Here is a 26,035-nt window from a genome sequence, read left to right as displayed (position 1 = left end):
TATTTCCCAGCTTAGGGTTAGTAATCCCATTGGCACACAGAGCCTTTCTGTGAAATCAACATGGAAGAAATGAATCCAAGATATTGTATTGCAGTGCTGGGCCAGCACTTTCTATCCTATACAGAGAAGTAGCCTCAGAAAAAAAGACTATGGCGGATAAGTAGGGCAACCTCTTATGTCCTTACATAGTGCTCTGACCTTTATAATGGGTATGCAAAGTTACCTGAGATTGGCACATAGAAAAGAGTGTGGAGGGAATTTACATGCACTTACTGAAAGCTCCTTTGCAAACCTGCATTTAAAGAACCTCAAGAATTTTGACTTGCTGTGATAATTGCTGCTCTCGTCTAATTGGTTGGCCACTAAAACTTGCTCCCTATCCTACTTACCTTGATAACAAGATCTGAAAGAATGGGCCCAAGCCCCAATTTGTCTCTCTGGTGCTACTATTTTCCACAATATGCTTATTCTAGGTTAGTCCAGTGATTCAAATACAACTGATTGTGGCCGTAATCTAGCACCCAAGTACAAAATGCATAGTCTTTGAGCCATGGAATACAACAAGGAGTCACCGGACTCCTTTCAGCTATCTTCTTCTCTAAGATGTATTCCAGTCAGACACACCAAGTAAGAGCAGAGACTCTGTTTTAGAGACCTAGAGCTTCTGAAGGAGACAACTAAGGATATTAGCTTACAGGTATGGAAAGGGGTGTGTCAGGGACTTGGGAGTGAGTGCAATTCACACAAAAGAATTGGCATCACACGATCTGGCCTAAGGCATTAATTCAAGGCCTGTCTTGTCTACTTGTGTATCCTTAGACAAATCACCGGGGGACAATAATCTCTATTACTTGAAGTTCTTGTTACAATCAGAGAAAATATTTGTGGAAGAAAAACTCTTTAAAATATTATAGAGCTAGAAAGACTACCACAAGGAAAGAGTGAATCAGGAAAAATACTCCCAGTGACTCAGGGATGCAATAAGGATGCTTTTCTATCTTGGTCTGGGCTCTGGGGAAAAAGTTTCCCTGGAGAATTTGTAACCATGGGTCTGTCATTACATTAGTTCCAAGAATACCCAAGCTGTGAAATTATCATAAACCAAGGTGGGGGCAGTAATTCCCCTTGGGCAGCTAACAGAAACAAATGCAAAACCCACTTGTTCTGGAAGACGAGGCGCTTGTCCAAATCTCTCAGAATTTCTTCCAGCTGTTCACATATTTGAAGATACTTCTTATGTTCCTCATAAATCTTATACTCTCCAGTTTAAATAGTCCTAACTCTGTCAACTACTTTTCATACAATAATTTCCAGAACTGTCTCCATCCATTTTCTTCTGTGTTCTCTCTAATATATGGGTGTTCCATTTAAAATGTGCCCTCTTCATCCAGTTCAGGCCTAAAGGCAACATGTCTAAGGCAAAGGTCTAACATGTGTGGGATAATATGAGACCATTATAAAAATATAATAATAAAGTACTATAACATCATATCACCATAGTAATTCAGTAATGTAATGTCACTGTCATAAAGCTTACAGTATAATAGCAAATACTTCTAAATGTGTTTTATGTGCCGAACACTATATACTTTACATGCAGTATCCCTTTTTAATCCGCATGAAACACTAAGACAGGTTTTATTATTATCCCCATTTCGCAGATAAGGAGAAAACCTAGTAACTAGCCCAAGGTTACTTAGCTGGTCACAGAGATAGTAATATGTATATAACCAAAGCCAGTATGCAAACCCAGACCTATCTGGCTTCAATGGCCTTGCTTTAAATCACTAATACTCTAACCCCCTTAATATGAGTCCTGGGAGGGCATCTGAAAATCCAAATGCCATTTTTAGTAACTGTCACTCTCTTGACTGTGTGGGCAGTGAGCTAAAATTGCTAGGATTTTTATTTCTTTAAAATTTAAATCACAGTTATTTTTCCTGAAGATACATTTTCATAGGATAAGGGGACAAATAAGAAGTAGGAAGACACAGGGAGAAAAGGGGCAGAGGACCAGAAGGCAAAGAGAAGGGTGGTTGGGTACACTACTAATGACTTTTGCTCATTTCCCAAGCTTATAGTCAACCAGACCTGGGAGGTGACAAGGAGCTCCTGTGGTCACACAGCCAGGAATTCTGCTGGGTCTTAAAGATGTTTGGTGATTCTTATTTCCTACATTTCTTTTTTATTTATTTTTGAAAACATCTTCATTGGAGTATAATTGCTTTACAATGTTCTGTTAGTTTCTGCTGTATAACAAAGTGAATCAGCTATATGTATACATATATCCCCATATCCCCTCCCTCTTGCATCTCCCTCCCACCCTCCCTATCCCACCCCTCTAAGTCGTCACAAAGCACTGAGCTGATTTCCCTGTGCTATGCAGCTGCTTCCCACTAGCTATCTATTTTACATTTGGTAGTATATATATGTCCATGCCACTCTCTCACTTGGTCCCAGCTTACCCTTCCCCCTCCCTATGTCCTCAAATCCGTTCTCTACCTCTGCGTCTTTATTCCTGTCCTGCCCCTAGGTTGTTCAGAACCATTTTTTTTAAATTCCATATATATGTGTTAGCATACGGTATTTGTTTTTCACTTTCTGACTTACTTCACTCTGTATGACAGACTCTAGGTCCATCCACCTCACTACAAATAACTCAATTTTGTTTCTTTTTATGGTTGAGTAATATTCCATTGTATATATGTGCCACATCTTCTCTATCCATTCATCTGTCGATGGACACTTAGGTTGCTTCCATGTCCTAGCTATTGTAAATAGTGCTGCAGTGAACATTGTGGTACATGACTCTTTTTGAATTATGGTTTTCTCAGGGTATATGCCCAGTAGTGGGATTGCTAGGTTGTATGGTAGTTCTACTTTTACTTTTTTAAGGAACCTCCATACTGTTCTCCATAGTGGCTGTTTCCATTAAATTCCAACCAACAGTGCAAGAGGGTTCCCTTTTCTCCACACCCTCTCCAGCATTTATTGTTTATAGATTTTTTGATGATGGCCATTCTGACTGGTATGAGGTGATACCTCATTGTAGTTTTGATTTGCATTTCTCTGATGATTAGTGGTGTTGAGCATCCTTTCATGTGTTTGTTGGCAATCTGTATATCTTTGGAGAAATGTCTATTTAGGTTTTCTGCCCATTTTTGGATTGGGTTGTTTTTTTTGATATTGAGCTGCATGAGCTGCTTGTAAATTTTGGAGATTAATCCTTTGTCAGTTGCTTCATGGGCAAATATTTTCTCCCATTCAGAGGGTTCTTTCCATCTTGTTTATGTTTTCCTTTGTTGTGCAAAAGCTTTTAAGTTTCCTTAGGTCCCGTTTGTTTATTTTTGTTTTTATTTCCATTTCTCTAGGAGGTGGGTCAAAAAGGATCTTGCTGTGATTTATGTCATAGAGTGTTCAGCCTATGTTTTCCTCTAAAACATAGTGTCTGGCGTTACATTTAGGTCTTTAAGCCAGCTGGAGTTTATTTTTGTGTATGGTGTTAGGGAGTTTTCTAATTTCATTCTTTTACATGTAGCTGTCCAGTTTCCCCAGCACCACTTATTGAAGAGGCTGTCTTTTCTCCACTGTATATTCTTGCCTCCTTTATCAAAAATAAGGTGACCATATGTGCATGGGTTTATCTCTGGCCTTTCTATCCTGTTCCATTGATCTATATTTCTGTTTCTGTGCCAGTACCATACTGTCTTTATTACTGTAGCTTTGTAGTAAAGTCTGAAGTCTGAGAGCCTGATTCTTCCAGCTCCATTTTTCTTTCTCAAGATTGCTTTGGCTATTCAGGGTCTTTTGTGTTTCCATACAAATTGTGAAATTTTTTGTTCCAGTTCTGTGAAAAATGCCATTGGTAGTTTGATAGGGATTGCACCGAATCTGTAGATTGCTTTGGGTAATATGGTCATTTTCACAATGTTGATTCTTCCAATCCAAGAACATGGTATATCTCTCCATCTGTTTGTATCACCTTTAATTTTTTTCATCAGTGTCTTATAGTTTTCTGCATACAGGTCTTTTGTCTCCTTAGGTAGGTTTATTCCTAGGTATTTTATTGTTTATGTAGCAATGGTAAATGGGAGTGTTTCCTTAATTTCTCTTTCAGATTTTTGATCATTAGTGTATAGGAATGCAAGAGATTTCTGTGCATTAATTTTGTATCCTGCTACTTTACCAAATTCATTGATTAGCTCTAGTAGTTTTCTGGTAGCTTCTTTAGGATTCTCTATGTGTAGTATCATGTCATCTGCAAAAGTGACAGTTTTACTTCTTCTTTTCCGATTTGGATTCCTTTTATTCCTATTTCTTCTCTGATTTCTGTGGCTAATACTTCCAAAACTATGTTGAATAATAGTGGTGAGAGTGGGCAACCTTCTCTTGTTCCTGATCTTAGTGGAAATGGTTTCAGTTTTTCACCATTGAGGATGATGTTGGCTGTGGGTTTGTCATATATGGCCTTTATTATGTTGAGGTAGGTTCCCTCTATGCCTACTTTCTGGAGGGTTTTTATCATAAATGGGTGTTGAATTTTGTCGAAAGCTTTCTCTGCATCTATTGAGATGATCATATGGTTTTTCTCCTTCAATTTGTTAATATGGTGTATCACATTGATTGATTTGCATATATTGAAGAATCCTTGCATTACTGGGATAAACCCCACTTGATCATGGTATATGATCCTTTTACTGTGCTGTTGGATTCTGTTTGCTAGTATTTTGTTGAGGATTTTTGCATCTATGTTCATCAGTAATATTGGCCTGTTGTTTTCTTTTTTTTAGTTTTCCTGGTATCAGGGTGATGGTGGCCTCATAGAATGTGTTGGGGAGTGTTCCTCCTTCTGCTATATTTTGGAAGAGTTTGAGAAGAATAGGTGTTAGCTCTTCTCTAAATGGTTGATAGAATTCACCTGTGAAGCCACCTGGTCCTGGGCTTTTATTTATTGGAAGATTTTTAATCACATTCTCAATTTCAGTGCTTGTGATTGGTCTGTGTATATTTTCTGTTTCTTCCTGGTTCAGTCTCGGAAGGTTGTGCTTTTCTAAGAATGTGTCCATTTCTTCCAGGTTGTCCATTTTATTAGCACATAGTTGCTTGTAGTTATCTCTCATGATCCTTTGTATTTCTGCAGTGTCAGTTGTTACTTCTCCTTTTTCATTTCTAACTCTATTGATTTGAGTCTTCTCCCTTTCTTTCTTGATGAGTCTGGCTAATGGTTTATCAATTTTGTTTGTCTTCTCATTGAACTAGCTTTTAGTTTTATTGATCTTTGCTATCATTTCCTTCATTTCTTTTTCATTTTTTTCTGATCTGATCTTTATGATTTCTTTCCTTCTGCTAACTTTGGGGGTTTTTTTTGTTCTTCTTTCTCTAATTGCTTTAGGTGTAAGATTAGGTTGATTTATTTGAGATGTTTCTTCTTTCTTAAGGTAGGCTTGTATAGCTATAAACTTCCCTCTTAGAACTGCTTTTGCTGCATCCCATAGGTTTCAGGTCGTCGTGCTTTCATTGTCATTTGTTCCTAGATGTTTTTTGATTTCCTCTTTGATTTCTTCAGTGATCTCTTGGTTATTCAGTAGTGTATTGTTTAGTTTCCATGTATTTGTATTTTTTCACAGAATTTTTTCTGTAACTGATATCTTGTCTCATAGCATTGTGGTTGGAAAAGATACTTGATACAATTTCAATTTTCTTAAGTTTACCAAGGCTTGATTTGTGACCCAAGATATGATCTATCCTGGAGAATGTCCCATGAGCACTTGAGAAGAAAGTGTATTCTGTTGCTTTTCGATGGAATGTCCTATAAATATCAATTAAGTCCATCTTGTCTAATGTGTCATTTAAAGCTTGTGTTTCCTTATTTATTTTCATATTGGATGATCTGTCCATTGGTGAATGTGGGGTGTTAAAGTCCCCTACTATGATTGTGTTACTGTTGATTTCCCCTTTTGTGGCTGTTAGCGTTTGCCTTGCATATTGAGGTGCTCCTATGTTGGGTGCATAAATATTTACAATTGTCGTATCTACTTCTTGGATTGATTCCTTGATCATTATGTAGTGTCCTTCTTTGTCTCTTGTAATAGTCTTGATTTTAAAGTATATTTTGTCTGATATGAGAAATGCTACTCCAGCTTTCTTTTGATTTCCATTTGCATAGAATATCTTTTTCCATCCCTCACTTTCAGTCTGTATGTGTCCCTAGGTGTGAAGTGGGTCTCTTGTAGACAGCATATATACGGTTCTTGTTTTTGTATCCATTCAGCCAGTCTATATCTTTTAGTGGGAGCATTTAATCCATTTACATTTAAGGTAACTATCAATATGGATGTTCCTCTTACCATTTTCTTAATTGTTTTGGGTTTGTTATTGTAGGTCTTTTGCTTCTCTTGTGTTTCCTGCCTAGAGAAGTTCCTTTAGGATTTGTTGTAAAGCTGGTTTGGTGGTGCTGAATTCTCTTAGCTTTTGCTTTTCTGTAAAGGTTTTAACTTCTCCATTGAATGTGAATGAGATCCTTGCTGGGTAGAGTAATCTTGGTTGTAGCTTTTTCTCTTTCATCACTTTAAATATGTCCTGCCACTCCCTTCCGGCTTGCAGAGTTTCTGCTGAAAGATCAGCTGTTAACCTTATGGAGATTCCCTTGTATGTTATTTGTTGTTTTTTTCCGTACTGCTTTTAATATTTTTCTTTGTATTTAATTTTTGATAGTTTGATTAATATGTGTCTTGGTGTGTTTTTCCTTGGATTTATCCTGTATGGGACTCTCTGCACTTCCTGGACTTGATTGACTATTTCCTTTTCCATATTAGGGAAGTTTTCAACTATAATCTCTTCAAATATTTTCTCAGTCCCTTTCTTTCTCTCTTCCTCTTCTGGGACCCCTATAATTCGAATGTTAGTGCTTTTTTTTTTTTTTTTTTAAGATTTATTTATTTTATTTATTGATTGATTGCTATGTTGGGTCTTCGTTTCTGTGCTAGGGCTTTCTCTAGTTGCGGCAAGCGGGGGCCACTCTTCATCGCGGTGCGCGGGCCTCTCACTATCGTGGCCTCTCTTGTTGCGGAGCACAGGCTCCAGACGCGCAAGCTCAGTAGTTGTGGCTAACGGGCTTAGCCGCTCCACGGCATGTGGGGTCCTCCCAGACCAAGGCTCGAACCCGTGTCCCCTGCATTAGCAGGCAGATTCTCAACCACTGTGCCACCAGGGAAGCCCTGTTGGTGCGTTTAATATTGTCCCAGAGGTCTCTGAGACTGTCCTCAATTCTTTTCATTGTTTTTTCTTTATTCTGCTCTGCAGTAGTTATTTCCACTATTTTATCCTCCAGGTCACTTATCCGTTCTTCTGCCTCAGTTTTCCTGCTATTGATTCCTTCTAGAGAATTTTTAATTTCATTTATTGTATTGTTCATCATCGTTTGTTTGCTGTTTAGTTCTTCTAGGTCCTTGTTAAACATTTCTTGTATTTTCTCCATTCTGTTTCCAAGATTTTGGATCATCTTTACTATCATTACTCTGAATTCTTTTTCAGGTAGACCACCTATTTCCTCTTCATTTGTTTGGTCTGGTGGGTATTTACCTTGCTCTTTCATCTGCTGTGTGTTTCTCTGTCTTCTCATTTTGCTTAACTTACTGTGTTTGGGGTCTCCTTTTCACAGGCTGCAGGTTCGTAGTTCCTGTTGTTTTTGGTGTCTGCCCCTAGTGGATAAGGTTGGTTCAGTGGGTTGTGTAGGTTTCCTGGTGGAGGGGACTGGTGCCTGTGTTCTGGTGGATGAGGCTGGGTCTTGTCTTTCTTGTGGGCAGGACAATGTCCCGTGGTGTGTTTTGGGGTGTCTGTGACCTTATTATGATTTTAGGCAGCCTCTCTGCTAATGGATGGGGCTGTGTTCCTGTCTTGCTATTTGATTGGCATAGGGTGTCCAGCACTGTAGCTTGCTGGTCATTGAGTGGAGCTGGGTCTTAGTATTGAGATGGAGATCTCTGGGAGAGCTTTTGCCATTTGATATTATGTGGAGCCAGGAGGTCTCTGGTGGACCAATGTCCTGACCTCGGCTCTCCCGCCTCAGAAGCACAGGCCTGACACCCAGCCTGAGTAACAAGACTCTGTCAGCCACATGGCTCAGAAGAAAAGGGAGAAAAAAAGAAAGAAATATAATAAAATAAAATAAAATTATTAAAATAAAAAATAAAATATTATTAAAAATAAAAAATTTTTAAGTAATAAAAAAAAGAAGGAAAGAAGAGAGCAACCAAACCAAAAAACAAATCCACCAATGATAACAAGCACTAAAAACTATATTAAAAAAAAAACAAAAAACGGACAGACAGAACACTAGGACAAATTGTAGAAGCAAAGGTATACGTACAAAATCACACAAAGAAGCATACACATAAACACTCACAAAAAGAGAGAAAGGAAAAATATATATATATCGTTGCTCCCAAAGTCCATCTCCTCAATTTGGGATGATTCGTTGTCTATTCAGGTATTCCATAGATGCAGGTACATGAAGTTGTTTGTGGAGATTTAATCCGCTGCTCCTGAGGCTGCTGGGAGAGATTTCCCTTTCTCTTCTTTGTTCTCACAGCTCCTGGGGTTCAGCTTTGGATTTGGACCCGCCTCTGCGTGTAGGTTGCCTGAGGGCGTCTGTTCACACCCAGACAAGATGGGGTTAAAGGAGCAGATGATTTGGGGGCTCTGGCTCACTCAGGCCGGGGGGAGGGAGGGGTACAGATGCGGGGCGAGCCTGCAGCGGCAGAGGCTGGCGTGACATTGCACCAGCCTGAGGCGCGCTGTGCGTTCTCCCAGGGAAGTTGTCCCTGGATCACGGGACCCGGCAGTGGCAGGCTGCACAGGCTCCCAGGAGGAGAGGTATGGAGAGTGACCTGTGCTTGCACACAGGCTTCTTGGTGGCGGCAGCAGCAGCCTTAGCGTCTCATGCCCGTCTCTGGGGCCTGCGCTGATAGCAGCGGCTTGCGCCCGTCTCTGGAGCTCCTTTAAGCAGCGCTCTTAATCCCCTCTCCTCACGCACCAGGAAACAGAGAGGCAAGAAAAAGTCTCTTGTCTCTTCGGCACCTCCAGACTTTTTCCCGGACTCCCTCCAAGCTAGCCGTGGCACACTAACCCCTTCAGGCTGCATTCACGCCGCCAACCCCAGTCCTCTCCCTGGGATCCGACCGAAGCCCGAGCCTCAGCTCCCAGCCCCGCCCGCCCCGGCGGGTGAGCAGACAAGCCTCTCGGGCTGGTGAGTGCTGGTCTGTACTGAGCCTCTGTGCGGGAATCTCTCCGTTTTTCCCTCTGCACCCCTGTGGCTGCGCTCTCCTCTGTGGCTCCGAAGCTTCCCCCCTCCGCCACCCGCAGTGTCCGCCCGCGAAGGGGCTTCTAGTATGTGGAAACCTTTCCTCTTTCACAGCTCCCTCCCACTGGTGCAGGTCCCGTCCCTATTCTTTTGTCTCTGTTTTTTCTTTTTCTCTTGCCCTACCCAGGTACGTGGGGAGTTTCTTGCCTTTTGGGAGGTCTGAGGTCTTCTGCCAGTGTTCAGTAGGTGTTCTGTAGGAGCTGTTCCACCTGTAGATGTATTTCTGATGTATTTGTGGGGAGGAAGGCGATCTCCACGTCTCACTCCTCCGCCATCTTGAAGGTCTCCCCTTCCTACATTTCCTGAAGATAGTAGTATTACTGCTTTACTGAAAGTCAACAGGTGCTATATTGAAGTTCGCTCTTTGGAATCACCTTTGCTTTCCACCGAGCAAGGTCTCTGCAGTACAGACCATTTACATTTGTGAAGCATGCCCCCTTCTGGATTAGTGGAATATTACATTGCACGTTTTCAAAGCTCTCCAAAATTGGATCTAATTTGTAAAGATGCCTTAACTGCTGTTCAGAGTTTTGGCGAGTGTGGGAAGGGAATAAATATAGCTTTTTGAGATGATTTCTCCGAGCTTCTCAGATTATTTGTATAAACCTTTGGGTGCGGTGTATGGGTTTTCAAATCATATCTGCCCCCAAACCTCAAAATAAATGGTTTAAAGACTCAAAGAGATAATAACAACAACAATAATGGTAAACATTATATTCAGTGTTTTCTGTGTGCCAGGAATGTGCAAAAATACTCTGTGAACCCTGCCCCTTGCAACACTCACCAACACCCTAAAAGACAAGTTCTGTGCATTATCACCCACACCCCCAGTTTACAGAAAGACTTAAAGAAGTTGAGAGCTCTTTCACCCCTACTGTCACCCACCCAGCCAGGGGTTGGGAGCCCCTAAAGTTTTTCTTGAACCCCTTCACCCCATTAACTGGCCACAGAAATAATCAGAAATAGTCAACCGAGCTGGGTTACCCAGATTCTTTCTCCTGGGAGTTTGGAGTTGGATTCAAAGAGAGCCTCTGTTCTGGCTGGTTACCTAAATGGAGGTCATATAAACTCAGGGGCCCCCAAAGGAGGAGCCTTGTGCATGGAGAAACAGAAAAAGGATGATCGGGAGAAAGGAAAAGAATAAAGCAAAGCACAGAGAAAGGCAAAGAGGATAGTTTTTCATTCTTGGTCCCAATCCCTCATAAGTTTCCTCGGCTGGTTTCATTGACTTGGCTAATTGAAATATTTCTTTTTCTCTATTAAAAAAAGTGTATAAAACCAAGTCATGTGAGCAATAATATGTAAAAGTGAACCAAATCTAGTGTTATAATGAAATAAAATCTGAAGTTAATATGGCACATTGAATGATGTGCATGATTTTTATTGTGTTCCATGGCAATTAGACTAAAATATGGAGCAATTAATGAAAATGACTGTAATTATTGTCATGTCAACAAAGCCAAACCAAGTGATTCCAGAGTCAGCTGTAGGGAAGACAATTTACAGCAGGAAGTTGTTCTGCAGTTCCTATGAAGGACCCTGGATTGAAAAACCAGGAGGTTAAATCCTTCCCTTGCATCCACATCTCTAGCAACGGTAGTCCAGATGGTCCAAGAGGTCCCAGCTGACAAGTGTGTGAGCCCCTTGGAACTCCTCACCCCTGTGTTGCAGGACGGGGGACTGCTTCCAGGGCCCCAGAGTGGGCTCTTGTCTAACATTCAGAAATGAATTATCCGAGGAGACACACGTGCTGACAGAGCAAGAGACTATTGGGAAGGGGCGCCCAGGTGGAGAGCAGCAGGGTAAGTGAACCCAGGAGAACTGCTCTGCCACATGGCTCGCAGTCTCAGGTTCATGGTAACTCTGTTAGTTTCCGGGGTTTCTCTGGTCAATTGCTCTGACTCAGGGTCCTTCCTTGTGGCTCGTGCATCCCTCAGCCACGATGGATTCCAACAAGAAGGATTCTGGGAGGTTGGTAGGACATGGGGACTGGCATCTCCTCTCTCCTTTTGACCTTTCCCAAATTTTTCCGGTTGGTGGTAGCTTGTTAGTTCCATGTTCCTTACCAGGACTTCCTATTGTAAGATGACTCATGCAAGTGGCTACTATCTTGCCTGGCCAGGGCAGGCGGTTTCAGTCAGTGTTTCCCCTAACACCTGCACTGCCCCTCCCCCACTGCATCTCCAAGGAGAAGAATGCTGAGATTGATGGGTTGTGTTGGAAGGGCTGCGTCTGTTTGGGAGGCTCTCCTTTCCTCAACATTGGATTGGTGAGATACAGAGCATGGAGAATTTGAAGCTGCTCTTAGGAAGAGGCCACCAGCCTGCTTCCCATGGTGCACTGTCCTTTGGTCTACGTCTACCATTAACTACCACAAGGCATCTTCAATGTGGTCCAGTCTAGCTCACCTGGGGTCTGTACTGAGAGTGGAGGTGAAATCCTCATGGAAATAAAAAGTGTGAAATTGTCTGACTTTGCTCTCTGTGCAGATAGCTATCTTCCTCAGTGGCTGGGGAAGTTTGAGGAAGAATTGGATTCTGGTTGTTGAGATTGCTGGGTCCCAACCAAACGCCATCCTCTCAGTCTCTTTTCCATTGATGTAAGACCAAAAAGGAACACTCAGAACATTTACCATAAGCCAGAATCTTAGAGTCCTGGGACTGGTTTGGCTTAAAGTAGCCATTATTTACAGGGATAAAAATTCAATGACTCAGAAATATTCCATTTTCCTCCTTCCACACATGGCTAAACCAATACCCTAGTCTGGACTTTGACCAATTAGAGGTGCATTTGTGCTATTAAACAAATGCATCTCGAATATTTTAGATGTATTACGTCCTTGAAAATGTTTTTGTCATATAATTAGCTATGATTCTGGCATGGGAGCAATGAGAATTACGGAAAGGACCAAGAAAGTTTTTCCTGAGATTCATTCAATATACATTATTGAGTAAATGCAAGGTGGCAGGCATGGTGTTAAGGCACTACAGAAAAAATTACAAAATAATGCCTGTACCCTTCAGGAGCTTAATGGGTCACGTACTCATCACTAACTAGTGTGATGACTTAGGGGAGCATTTAAAAAAAGGCTGTTCCTATCTTGGAATATTTTAATAACCTTGGAACATTTTATACAGATAATGTTGGGTTAAAATAAATATTAAGAGGAGTCTAGGAAGGAAAAGATGGGGGTGGGAGTGGGAAGACAATTATAGGAAAGGGGAGGGTGTGATCTCGGGGCTGGAGATGAATGCGTGTGTATACATCTGAGGGCTGTTTTTAAATACTGTCTGTCTGAAGCCTCCCTCCACCCGCACCCTCCACTTTCCACCCTCCAACTCACCCCTCTTCCTGAGTCACCCAGATTGCCATTTCTCACTAGGAAAGGAGAAAAAGGAAAGGGTGCAATTTGTCTAAAATCCCTAAAAGCTGCAGGGTTACATTCGTGCATTTCGTCTGCACACCCCAACATGCAAAGGGTGGGAGTTCTGTGTAAAGATGGGGAAACCGAGGTGCAGAGAGGTTGTGTGACTTCCCCACATTACACAGTTTGGAAAAGGCAGTGCCAAAATGCAAGCTCACATTTTAAAATTATAACTAAGACATATGTGTGCTTTTTAAAAAGTAAAAAAAATAATAGAGAAGTATGAAATATAAAAAATAAATGTCTTCCCTTCTCCACATTCCAAACTGTTTGGGGTATATCCCTATAGACATTTTTCCCTGTACATGCAAATGTGTATTTACACACATGACATATAATTAACTGTACATGTGAACATCTATAATTTTTACATAAATGGATGTTCTAACTATATCGTTCTGTAACTCACTTCCATCACCTAACATTACATCATGTATATCCTTCCTTACCAGAATCTATACATTTATTTCATTTTTACCTCTAATATGTATATTCAATTTGATGACTATATTACATCTTATTTAGACATTTCCTTATTGATAAGGCTGGCCCTGTTTTGTTTCATTGTGAAATTCAATATTAGTGTTTTCTAATTAAAGTATTTTCTACATGTGAGTTTTCACATTTAAACCATGAAGAATTCTGAGATGGAAATTGAAGGCTCTCTTCTCTCACCCTCCATTCCAGTTCCCACTCCCTAGAGTTTTGTTGTTGTCATTTTTGTTACTTTTGTTTTTGTTCTTCGGGGTATGTCACCTTACAACTGAATTAAATACAGATACTTGCAGTTCTTGGTTTCTCTGTGTTAGAACAAACTGTTGTCCTGCCTCAGTGATAGCTGGGAAGTTCAACATACTTTTGCTATCTCAGCCTCCCTCTTTTAATTGTTAGCTATATTACGATTATTACGATTTTTAAGTTATTTAGGTTAATTACAGTTATACTTTTCTCTAAATAGGTCTTCTGTGTTTGTTAGAGGTTTCAAAAAATGTAAAGCCCCATCTCAATGCAAATATATTCTGATTATGTAAATATTATACACTGAAGTGCCAAGTAGTATGCTAGGAAGCATAGAGAAGTAGATACTGTCCTCTGTGACTTAACCACGCTGACAGCTCTAAGGAGAAGCACTGAGGTCCATGGATTCTCTTTTTATTTCTTTTCCATTTCCTTCTAGGCTGTACTGGGCTTCCGCTTTTCTTTGTAGATCATATCCAAGCTAATGGATCCAAGCCAAAGGGCTCCATATTCTCCGAAGCCTATAAGAAGCATGAGGGGCCGGGGGCTGGGGGAAAATAGAACTTCCATTATGTCCCCACTGAGGGGACATGGAAGTCCTCAGAGGGCCCCTGAACTGCCGGTGACCACAGGTTGTATCCAAGAGGCTGCCAAAGGCAGAGATGGGCTAAACCAACAACTTCAGCTCTGAAGTTGAGAACGTAACATCCGTAAGTGCCAAAAAGGACCAGACTCTATGCCGGGGTTCTGGTTCTAGACGCAAAACAGGAATTTTCACTAGAACCTGCATATGTTGATCTGAGGCCTCCTTATTCCCAAGCCCCAAGGTTACCTGTTCCCCAGCCCCAAACACCCAGATACCATTTTGGTGAGGAGCAGCAGAAGGGAGAAGAAATACAATCTAAAAAGACTGTTTGAACCAGAAGAGACTAATATACTGAGATTTGTCTAGTTTAGTTATTTCTACCCCCATATCCAATGGGAAAGAGACCTAGAAGGAACATTAGTTCAGGAGACAGACACAGACCAACCAGCTTGTTGACTAAACCCATTTCTCTTCCTCATGGACTACATTTCCCAGCCTTCTATGCAGTGAGGTGCAGCCATGCAAATGAGTTTTGGCCCCCAAAATGTGCATGTAAGTGATATATCCCATTTCCAGGTCTGGTACATAAAGATCTCCTCTGCATTATTCTTCAGGCTCTTTTCCTTTTCACAATGATCTTGGAAACCCCATATTGAAAATGGTGGAGCTTCATATGGAAGATCTCTGGGTCATCAGAGAGTTAAGGCAACTGCCTGCCAACGAGAAACACCTTTTCTGGGCCTTGAGGTTGTGTTTCAGTTACTATCACTGTGTAACAAACCACTTCAAAACTTAGTGGATTAAGTCTTTATTATAATCTCTATCAGCTTTGTGGATTGACTGGGCTCAGTTAGGTGGTTCTCAATTGGGGGTCTCATTTGGCTGAAGTCTGATGGAAGCATCTTTCTTTTCATTCATAATTCATTCACTGCCTAGATCCTTAACTAGCTCCTAGGAAATATGTTAAGAATTCAACTTCCCAGGCCCTGTTTCTGGGGAGTCTGGAGATTTGCATTTTAACCAGCACTGTTTGGGGAGCTTTATTCCTCTTGTTGGTTCTCTCCATTTCCCAAGTCCTTAATTACCTAGACGATAGAGGTCAGCCTCTCCGTAGACCTAGTAGGCCTTGCTTTACCCAACTCTATATTTCACAACACACTTAGGAAACCTTCCATTTTGTCAATCACTAGGAATTGGAGAAGTCCTGGAGTCCCTTCAGTCCCACCCTCCAGAGAGGAGAAAAGTGGAATTGCTTTACTCAGAGGAACATTGATCCTATTTCAAAAGACCACCAGGGAGGAGAAGTGTCACAGATTAGACTGCTCAAACACAGAATTAGCTTCTGTTGTGATTAGATTAACCTCATCTAGTTGACCTACAATTATTTCAAATCCAGAATGTTAATCACAAAACAAGCCTCCCCCCACCCTCCTTGTCTTTTTTTTTTTTTTTAATGCTTTGATCTTAGTCATTCTTTCTCTGAGCTCTCCACAGGCACTCAGCTCCCTTACTTAAAATTCTCAGCTCCTGCTTTCTGCAACTCCTCCAGACTTTCCTTAATAGTCATGCTCCTTGCCTGGGATGTGGGTTTCCCACCCTGGCCTTGCTACATTTTTACCCTCTTTGAAAACACTGCTAATATTGACCTGGCTCAAACAGCAAGCCATGTGGGGATGAGCAGAAAATGAGGAATGAGAAGAACTCTGTTCAAGGTCTGGCTTTGCCACCTCCTGGCTGTATTAACTGTCAACAGAAAAAACAAAAAAAAGCACAACGTGAGAGTTGTGAGTTAAATTTTATTTGGGGCCAAATGAGGACTATAGCCCGGGAGGCAGTATTTCAGATAGCTCTGAGAAACTACTCCGAACAGGTAGGGGGGAAGGTCAGTCTATATGTGATTTTGGTGAAGGGGGGGGGGGTACATCCAATCAAGTACACATTTTTGCAGACGGTTGCTGCTAGTCACGAGGAGCAGACATCACCATGAAAGATTTTAGTGCTTTTCTAGATATGAGGAGATGCAAGTATTGGGTTCATAAAATCTTCTCCTGAAAATATCTAACTATCTGAAGGCCTGTTCTGCCAGTTTTTCCCAGAGCGCAGAGTGCCTCATTCCTGATCTCCACCCTAAACTCCTTTCAGGGGGTGTTGAAGATCAGCAGCTGTAGCAGGCTTGCAATTTTATCCTTGTAGAGGCAGATGGCAAGTGTCAAACTTAAGTTGGCGTACCAGACAAATGAAGTCCAGTAACTGGTCTTCATTTTCCTCATCTGTAAAATGGGTTCAGTATTAATCCTACTGTAGAGGGCTTGTGCTCCAGGCACACTGGTTTTCTTTCAGTTCTTGGAAGGCACCGTGCTCCCCTCCTACCACAGGGCTTTTGCAGAATTTATTCCCTCTAAATGGAACATAGTGCCCCTCCCCACCCCTTACCCTGGTAAATGCCTACCCTTTCTTCAGGTATCCGTTCAGTGGTCATGTCCTCAGGGACTAGGCCAATGTCCCTTTCCTACCACTATTACCTCACCTTCAGGGCACGGTTCACAGTTCTAAATTTATATTGATTTGTGAGATTCTTTAACTAACATCAATCTCCTGTAATAGACTATATGCTCCCTGAGAACAGACACAACTGTTTTCTCTCACCTTTTTATCTCCAGCACCCAACACTCGATAAATCAGTGAATGAATATGAGTGAATGAATTATAGTTGTGAAAATAAAGGGGACCATGCATGTCAATCACTTACTACTGTTTTGTTATTAACAATATTATCTTCTCCAAAACAGATTTTATAATAATAATACCAATGATCAGGTTCACAAGAAGGGAAGGTATATAGAAGTTGTTCATAAATTGTAAAGACATAGACAAATATTAGATTTTTGTGAGCATTGATATCCCTTAGTTCTTTTTCTTGCAAACACCTCAGCAATCCCCTGCACAGCCATCTAACGCATAAGTACATAGAGACAACTGAGCTTCTAGAAAGTGATATTTATCTGGTTTGACTAGTAAGTAATTGTCTTCATAAACAAATCACAAGTCAAACAGCAATGGCACCATGAGTGGAAGAAGTGATGCATTTTAAGGAAATGGCTCTCTTAAATCTCAGACACAGAGGTGCCCGTGATTATGGAGCAAACTTTGTCATAGAGAGAGTGAGCAAGGGTAGAGGGGGCTGAGGCTGTGCAGGATGGGGAACTGAGTTGTCTACTGCCCTGCTTGCAGGAGGGGCATTGGGGCAGCCCAAGCACTATGCCCAAAAGGGTACGGCAAGCTCACGAGAAAGGCTTAGGCAATCATCCATCCTGGTGCATGACCTGTTGGATGCAGCACGGACATAAATGGAGTCAAGCACAGCTATGTCTAGTAGCTCCTAATGGTCCAGTCAACCACATCAGGACTCTTATCAGTGGTTGAAGCCACAGGGACTTCAGGGGAAAGGGGTCACAGCAGATTCGAGATGGCCTCAAACTCTTTGACAATCCTGCCACTGAGAAGCAGAGTGTAGTCCCTTCCCCTTGAATCTGGGCAGACTCTATGACTGCTTTGGCTGATAGAATTTGCCAGAAGTGATGCTGTGCCAGTTTCTGAACCCAGGCCTTGTGAGACTAGCTGCTTCCGAATCCTACCTCTTGGAACAGTCTCTCTGAGGAAGCCAGATGCCATGTAGGAAATCCACCTACTCTGAAACTTTCATGCATGAGAAGGCCAAGCCACCGTGCTGTCACTAGGCCCTAAAGGATGTGCCTGGGTGGGGTGGCAGGGTGAGAGATCGAGGAGAGAGAGAAAGAGAAGGCCTAGGGAGCACTGAGGCACCACAGGAAGAAATCACGATTGTTTGAAACCACTGCATTTTGAGGAAGTTGACTGATTCTGCAGAAATAGATAGTTGAAAAGGAACCTACTGGCAAGAGACAGAGACTCCAAGGCAGGTGAGGTTCAGGGAAGAGCTGTCATCCTAAAGAGAGATTGGGCTATTAGGTAACTCATCGGGCTGAGTCCTAAGAAGGAGAAGGCTAGGGAGATGACTCAAGGTTACCTGGCACTCAGCATGTCCCTAGACACTGGACACACTTCACACTAGCCCACCAGAAGTGGGCCGAGGCCACTTGCCACACCTAGGCCATGCAGGTGGCTAGATGAGAAACTGTCAGAGACTGAGCAGAAGGTGGGACCCATCAGGATGCCAGGAGGAAAGAGAGAGACAGAAAGAGAGACAGAGGAAGCATGGGGAGCTGTGTAAAGATAAGATGAAACAATGCAAGAGTTGTGAATTCCAGTAAGTTTATGAGTTGTAGTAAGACTTTACAAGACTTGACTTGAGTGTCTTTATAAGACTTGGAGTGTTCATATATTACTACTACTACTACTTATTCTTTTCTTTTAAATTTCAAGTTTAATGAAGGTGACAACTGTTCCGCTATATTCTTTTTCCCCTCGGAATGTAGAATACATATGTTACAGGGGTTAATGTGATTTTGTTACCAAAATCCAACTTTCTTGAAGCTTCTTTGAGCACCCCCCTGCTTTTGGAAATCATAGGAGTGAGACATGAAACAGAGAATTGCAGATGACTGAGATCCCAAGGGAGGCGGAATTCTCAGGACCAAGTTATTTATACGAAGAGTAGGCAGTAAGAAAGGCTAGTTTAGCTCACAGTATTAAACAGAATTAAGAGAAAAACAAAAGAAGTTTTTGTGTAGGCTGCATTGTTTTGTTTACTAACCTACTGCAGTCATTCTCATAAAAAATTTTAATTACAGCGAAAGACAGTTCAATAACATTTTCAAATAATACAAAATTGTCCAATCCAAGAGTCCAGATTAGTATATGCCAATTCAGTGGGGAGTTTGTTATTCTGTTTTGTATTGTTTTTCCTTGTTTTGTGACCAACCAAGCTGAAAATACAGAAAGGACCTTGCCAAATTTAAATGACTAGAATGCCTTAGAAGTGAAAGCATGCATTTCCTATCATTTAGGGAATTACTTCCTTCTTGTCTGACATAAAGGCTCTGTAGTCAGAGGTAATTCTCTTGGATTCTCATCTGAATGTACCTTTTCCACCAAGCACTCCTGCCTAGTGGTTTCAAGAGAGCAAATCTTACTGTGTTCACTAGACTAGAAGATTCACAAGGTCAGGTTCTATATATTAACTTTTTTAATTTGTTAAATCTTTATTGAAATATAGTTGATTTACAATGTTGTATTAGTTTCAAGTATACAGCAAAGCGATTCAGTGACATGTATATGTGTATATGTATATATACACACACATATATATACAAACTTTTAATTTAATTTTATTTTAAATTTGTTTATTTATTTATTTATTTTTGGCTGTGTTGGGTCTTTGTTGCTGCGTGCAGATTTTCTCTAGTTTCAGCAAGCAGGGTCTACTCTTCGTTGTGGTGCGTGGGCTTCTCACTGCAGTGGCTTCTCTTGTCGTGGAACACAGGCTCTAGGTGCACAGGTTTCAGTAGTTGTGGCTCGCAGGCTCTAGAGCGCAGGCTCAGTAGTTGTGGCGCACAGGCTTAGTTGCTCCTTGGCATGTGGATCTTCCCGGACCAGGGCTCGAACCTATGTCCCCTGCATTGGCAGGCGGATTCTTAACCACTGCGCTGCCAAGGAAGCCCCTGTATGAACTTTTAAAATGTTCATCACATACTTTTGGAGAATTAATGACACACTATAAAAACTTTATGAATATGGTTGAATTAACTTAATTTCAAGGAACTCTTATAAACCACTGGTGATTATGTAACTACCCTTTTATGATACTAGAATACCTTATCATAGTGGCTATGTGCTTTAAAAGAGTAATTGTTCTCTCAATTATTTTAAGCCCTAAATTTGCCTATTACAGGGATTAATATTTTTTGCATTGAACAATATTAATAATCTGTCTTTGTAGTTGAAAGTACTAAGATCACTTGGGTTCATAAAACCCTGTTAAAAGTCTATGCTCACCTCTTCTACCCAATCAGATAAATAGACAACAAGACGGTACTTTCAAATACAAGTAAGGTCCACACCAGATCGGCTAGCTCTCCTTGGTAGTAATTATATGAATTTTTAAAATTTCATATTTTATAAATACAACAAAAAGAAAGGTTGAAAAACAGAAAATAGACTTTGGAATTAACTATTTACAGTTTGCTAACGACTAACAAATATGTATTAGAAATTAAGTTTCTCGGGCTTCCCTTGTGGTGCAGTGGTTAAGAATCCGCCTGCCAATGCAGGGGACACGGGTTCGACCCCTGGTCCGGGAATATCCCACATGCCGGGGTGCAACTAAGCCTGTGTGCCACAACTACTGAGCCTGTGCTCTAGAGCCCACGAGCCACAACTACTGAGCCCACGTGCCACAACTACTGAAGCCTGTGTGCCTGGAGCCCATGCTCCACCGCAAGAGAAGCCACCGCAATAAGAAGCCTGCGGGCACCACAGCTTGCTGAAACTAGAGAAAGCCCGCACGCAGCAACGAAGACCCAATGCAGCCAAAAATAAATAAATTAAATAAATAAATTTTTTAAAAAATTAAGTTTCTCTCCTCATCTTCCAAGATTATATCCTTAAAGATTCCCAAAGTAGAAAATGTCACTGAAAAGAATTTAAGAAAGAATTAGATTAGGGGCCAAGATTAGGGGTATATCTATAAAATCTATAAAAACTTTTTAATGTTCACTAAAATAAAGCAATAGATTCTACAGCTAAGTAAAGGAGAAATCAGTGACGTTTATGCATCTTAAATAGTAGTGTCATTGTTCGAATGATCTCTTGCTACGTAACGAGCCACCCCAAAACTTAGCGGCATAAACCACTTTATTAAGTTCCTGAATTCTGCAGATCAAGAATACAGCAAGGATCCAGCAGGGATGACTTGTCTCTCATCACAAATTCTGGGCCTTCAGCTGGGAAGACTAGTAAGTGGGAGCTAGAATCACCTGGAAGCTTCTTCAGTCTCATGTCTGGCACATGGGCCATGATGAATTGAAGGCTGGGCTCAGTTGAGGCCATCACCAGAGACCCTATACAGGGCCTCTTGTCATGGCTTGGGCTTCCTCATAGCATGGCAGCCTCAGGATGATCAGCATTCTTACGTGGCCCCTCAGGGCTCCAAGAGCATGTGAATGAGGAGAAAGCTACGTGGCTTTTATGACATAGCCTCAGGTGTCACATAGTGAAAGTCTGCGATACTTTTTGGTCAAAATAGTCACAAGCCCACCCAAGATTCAAGGGTTGGGAACATACCTCGCCTCTTGATGGGAAGGATGTCAAAGAGTTTGTGACTGTTTAAAAACCACACAATCACACATTTTACCTCTCCTAACTTACTAGAAATAGTTATAGATCTCATCTGCCACCTGTATTAGGCAGGATTCTCCAGAGAAACAGACCAATAGCATGTGTGTATATATGTATACAGTGGACCCATAAGTCACATGGATTTGAACTGTTTGGGTCCATTCATAAGAGAATTTTTTTTACTAAATACATACCACAGTACTACACTATCTTCAGAGGGCTGACTGTAAGGTTATATGAGGATTTTTGACTGCACAGACTGTGGCCCTAACCCTTGTGTCGGGAACTGTTTCAGAAGGAACTGGCTCACACAGTTATGGAGGTGAACAATTCCAGAATCTGCAGGATAGGCCAGCAGGCTGGAGACCCAGAAGAGCCAACACTGCAGTTCTAGGCCGAAGGATGGAAGACTACTTTCGAACCAGGAAGAGCTGATATTGTAGATGAAGTCCAAGGGCAATCTGCAGGGGAATTCTCTCTTGCTCTAGGGAGGCCTCTTTTTGTTCTATTCAGGCGTTTGCTTGATTGGATGGGGCCCACCTTCCCCATGGAGCGCAATCTGCTTTACTCAAAGACCACTGATTTAAATGTTAATCTCATCTAAAACACCCTCACAGAAACACCCAGAATAATGTTTGACCAAATATCTGGACACCCTGTGGCCCAGCCAAGTTGACACATAAAATTAACCATCACGCCACCCCATACCACATTCTCGGTTTTAAAAAGTACTTTAAAATTCCTTTTGTTTTATTGCCAGATAATATGCATACTAAGGCTCGTTCTTCTTTTTTGTTGTCTGCCTTTCTGGTTTCATCAGAGCTCAGAATCATTTTTCCTAAATTACTATTTGGAGTGACTGGAGAGTCACATATATTTGATCCTGTAATTCTCAGTTCCTAAAGGGACTCAGAGAAGTACATCTGCATTATACTTGAATTTATAATGCACAAGTTCAGGCTGGGGAGGAATAACCCCTGTGGTCTCCAGGTTTAAATCATCAGAGAGCAGCTGAGATGGTATCTCCATTTTGGTCCTAATGCAGACCCTAGTTCACATTTGTTATCCTGCTTCTGTGTCTCCAACTTCCATTATCCTCATCTATATTCCATTCCGTTTCCTGCTGGACTGTTTCCTGCCTCACATTAATTAATACTCATTGTAGAGGGCTCTCAGCCAGTCAGTAATTGTACAAAGTTCAAGCCATAAAATTCAGGCATTCTCTGCAGCTACAAAAAGTGCGTCATCTGTGTTTATGTTGCTCTTTTTCTGCTTCTAGTAGTTATTACAGAAAACATGCAATGCAAGAATCACAGGAGGGGTGACTCTCCCATGTGGTTTCCTTCAGATGGGGATTAGAACCCTGGATGAAGGCTTCTATTCAGATTTCTTACAGTCAGAAATGTTATGGACTTCTGTGGCCTTACAGGAAAAAGAGTGCCTGGAAACTCTCCCATTAAGCAAACCCCTCACTCATATAAGACTTTACTGCAAAGGAGCTATTTTTCCTAGAGCTGAGATGGAGCATGTGTTCTTCTGACACCTGTTTTGGAGCACCCTGGGCTGAATGTTCCCGATCCCTGGGCCCACCCAGACCAACTGAATCACATTCTCTAGTTGGAGGACTGCCTCAGGCATTTGAGTTCTGTTTGTGTGTGCGTGCATGTGTGTTAAAATATATGTGTGTATATGTGTATATATGTACACAAGTGTATATGTGTGCATATATATACATACACACACATACATAACATAAATTTACCATTTTAACAAGTTTTAAGTGGATAGTTCAGTGGCATTAAGTACATTCATACTCATGTGCCGCCATCACCATGACTCATCTCCAGAAATTTTTCATCATCTCAAACTAAAACTCCATGCCCATTAAAAAGTAACTTTCTTTCTCTTTATTCCTCAGCCCTAATCTTTATTCTACTTTCTGTCTCTATGAATTTGACTATTTCGGGCACCTCACATAAGTGAAATCATATAATACTTGTTTTTTTGTGTCTGGCTTACTCCACTTAGCATAATGTTTTCAAGTTTCATCCATGTTGCCACGGTGTTAAAATTTTCTTCCTTTTTAAGGCTGAATAATATTCCATTATATACATACACACACACACACATACACACACACACACACATATATATATATATATATATATATATATATATATATATACACACATATACATACCACATTTTGATTATCCATCGATAGACATTTGGGTTATTTCCTCCTTTTAGCTGTAGTGGATAATGCTGCTGTGAATACGGGTGTACAAATACCTGTTAGAGTCCCTTTCAGTTCTTTTGCATATATATTGAGAATTCATTTGCATTTTTAATGAACTTCCCTAGTGAGCCTCTTGCCCTAAATTTTGATAGCCACTAGCTTAGAGGATCTCCTAGTAAATTGTTTTGTCAAGTCTTGTGCAAAGGTATCTTGAAATTTAGTTTAAAGGAGAATGAATGAGTGGGTTTTTGCACCGTCCCTTTTCTTTTGCTATTCCCTCTTCCACATCCATGTTAAGGCCCTAAAACCTTGGGCCTCACCTCCTATGAGAATCTCCTGTGATGAATCTTTTCCTTTTCCAAGTTATTCTCAGCACAGTGGTCAAAGGACGCTTCCTAAAACACCTCTCTCATTTTTCAAATCCATCCCAGTTTCTTCCAAGACCTTACAACGATTCACAGTTGGGCTCCATCCATCTTTTCAGCCTCCTCTTCCCCTAGAAAAGCTGTCCTCTTGCTTACGGTTTCTCTGAGTAAGCTTCCTGGACCACCAGCATCATCATTACCTGGGAACTTGTTAGAGATGCAAATTCTCAGTTGGCTTCAGACCTATTCAATGAGGAAGGGCGCAGCGTGTGGAACCTGGCAGCTTGTGTTCTAACAAGCCCTCCAGGTGATTCTGAGTGTGAGAACCGCTGCTGTTACCAAACAACTTGAGATAGTCTTCCCAAAACACTTCTCCTCTGCCAGCTGTTTGTCTTCACACTATCCCACCTGGCAGAGATTTCCCCCTCTTTCTGCCCATTCAAATCCTGTGTGGCCTCCAAGCCCCAAGTCATTTGCTACCTTCTTCACAGAGCCTCGGTTGAATCCGCAGTGGGAAATCCCTCTCCTAGCTCTGCACTCGAATGGGCCCTTTTCTGCGAGCCATTTGGCAGTTCATCGTGTACTGGCTTGTATCCTCTGTTTCTCGCACATGGCAGGTAATGACTACATTTTCTTGATTTGAGCAGATTTGCTTTACCTCTGCTGGATTAAAAAAAAAAAACATTTTATTGAAGTATAGCTGATTTACAATGTTGTGTCTAATTTCTGCTGTATAGCAAAGTGACTCAGTTATACATACATATATATTTTTTTCATATTCTTTTCCATTATGGCTTATCACAGGATACTGAATATAGTTCCCTGTGCTGTACAGTAGAGCCTTGTTGTTCACCCATCCTCTACTGGATTTTAAAGGAAGCTGAGGAAGTCCTCAGACTATAGCCCTGGTCCCTTCAGACCAGCTAGAGTGCCATGTCGTTAGTCCTAAATCATTGATGAGGAGAACCAGACCTTTCAGACAGAAATCCCACCATGACTTACCAGCCCTGAGCCAAAGGTGGGTGCTGTGAACTGGTGTGAACGTCAGTCAGGTGGCACGCTGATAAACATTTCTTTCAGGAAATGAGAGACTCGGCTGTAGCCACAGATGGGTAGTGGGCTTGGGGAATCAGCCGCCTGCATCCATCAGAGGGAAAGGGCTGCAGCAAAGCACAGGTGCAAGGCTTTTGTTCCCTATCTCGCTCCCTGTGGGCTTATGGAAACGTCTGAGAGCCCTTCCCTTTTCTTTCAAGCTTTATGGCCCAAAGAATCTAAAGGATGCATTTGCTTCCTCGCAATTACTCTAAAAGGAATAAATAGTGAATTTTACGTAGAAGATCTAGGAGAGTGTGCCAGGTTCAATTAAATCTTCTACAAAGCCTGTGAGAAGCAACGGTGGGAAGGCGAGATTTAATTTTCCCCCCAGAGGCTGAAGAGTCTCTGTAGTCTGTGGGGAATGCTGTAATGTGTTTGTAATGGGAACGTCTATCTTTCTGTTCAAGTGCTGCCTAATTCACTAGAAAATGGGGAGGGAAATGCTTTTCTACACATAACTTGATAAGAGGATTCATTAGAAATACTGTTGTAGAATTAATAAAATGTTGAATGATTTTTCCATCATTTTTATTCCTAATAGTTGGTTAATGAGGACGAAAAGCAATTATTTTTATAATACATTTTCACGTAATTGACAGCTAAGTGTACTCAGTAGAGAATAATGAAGGTACTCATTTGCAATGAATTCTTTAAAAGGAAAGAACAGAATTGGGAAGATTCTGAAAAATTTTACCCTTTGGGCTACAAACGCAGACTTCCTGTCATCCCATCATTACCTATAATTTACAATATTTTAAACACTGAAGATGGTGTTATTATTTCTTTAAAAAGGCATAATTCTTTGAGAGTTCTGCATTTGGAACTAGTCTGTAGTGTTGCTTCAAATCTGCAAGCTGCATAGTGACAGGAAAAACATGTTTGTTATTTTAAGTTGGCCATTTTTAGCTATACA

This window comes from Balaenoptera ricei, chromosome 7 (assembly GCF_028023285.1).
Source record: "Balaenoptera ricei isolate mBalRic1 chromosome 7, mBalRic1.hap2, whole genome shotgun sequence".
Taxonomy (NCBI): domain Eukaryota; kingdom Metazoa; phylum Chordata; class Mammalia; order Artiodactyla; family Balaenopteridae; genus Balaenoptera; species Balaenoptera ricei.
The sequence above is the reverse complement of the archived record's forward strand: the minus strand, read 5'-3'. Positions refer to the sequence as shown.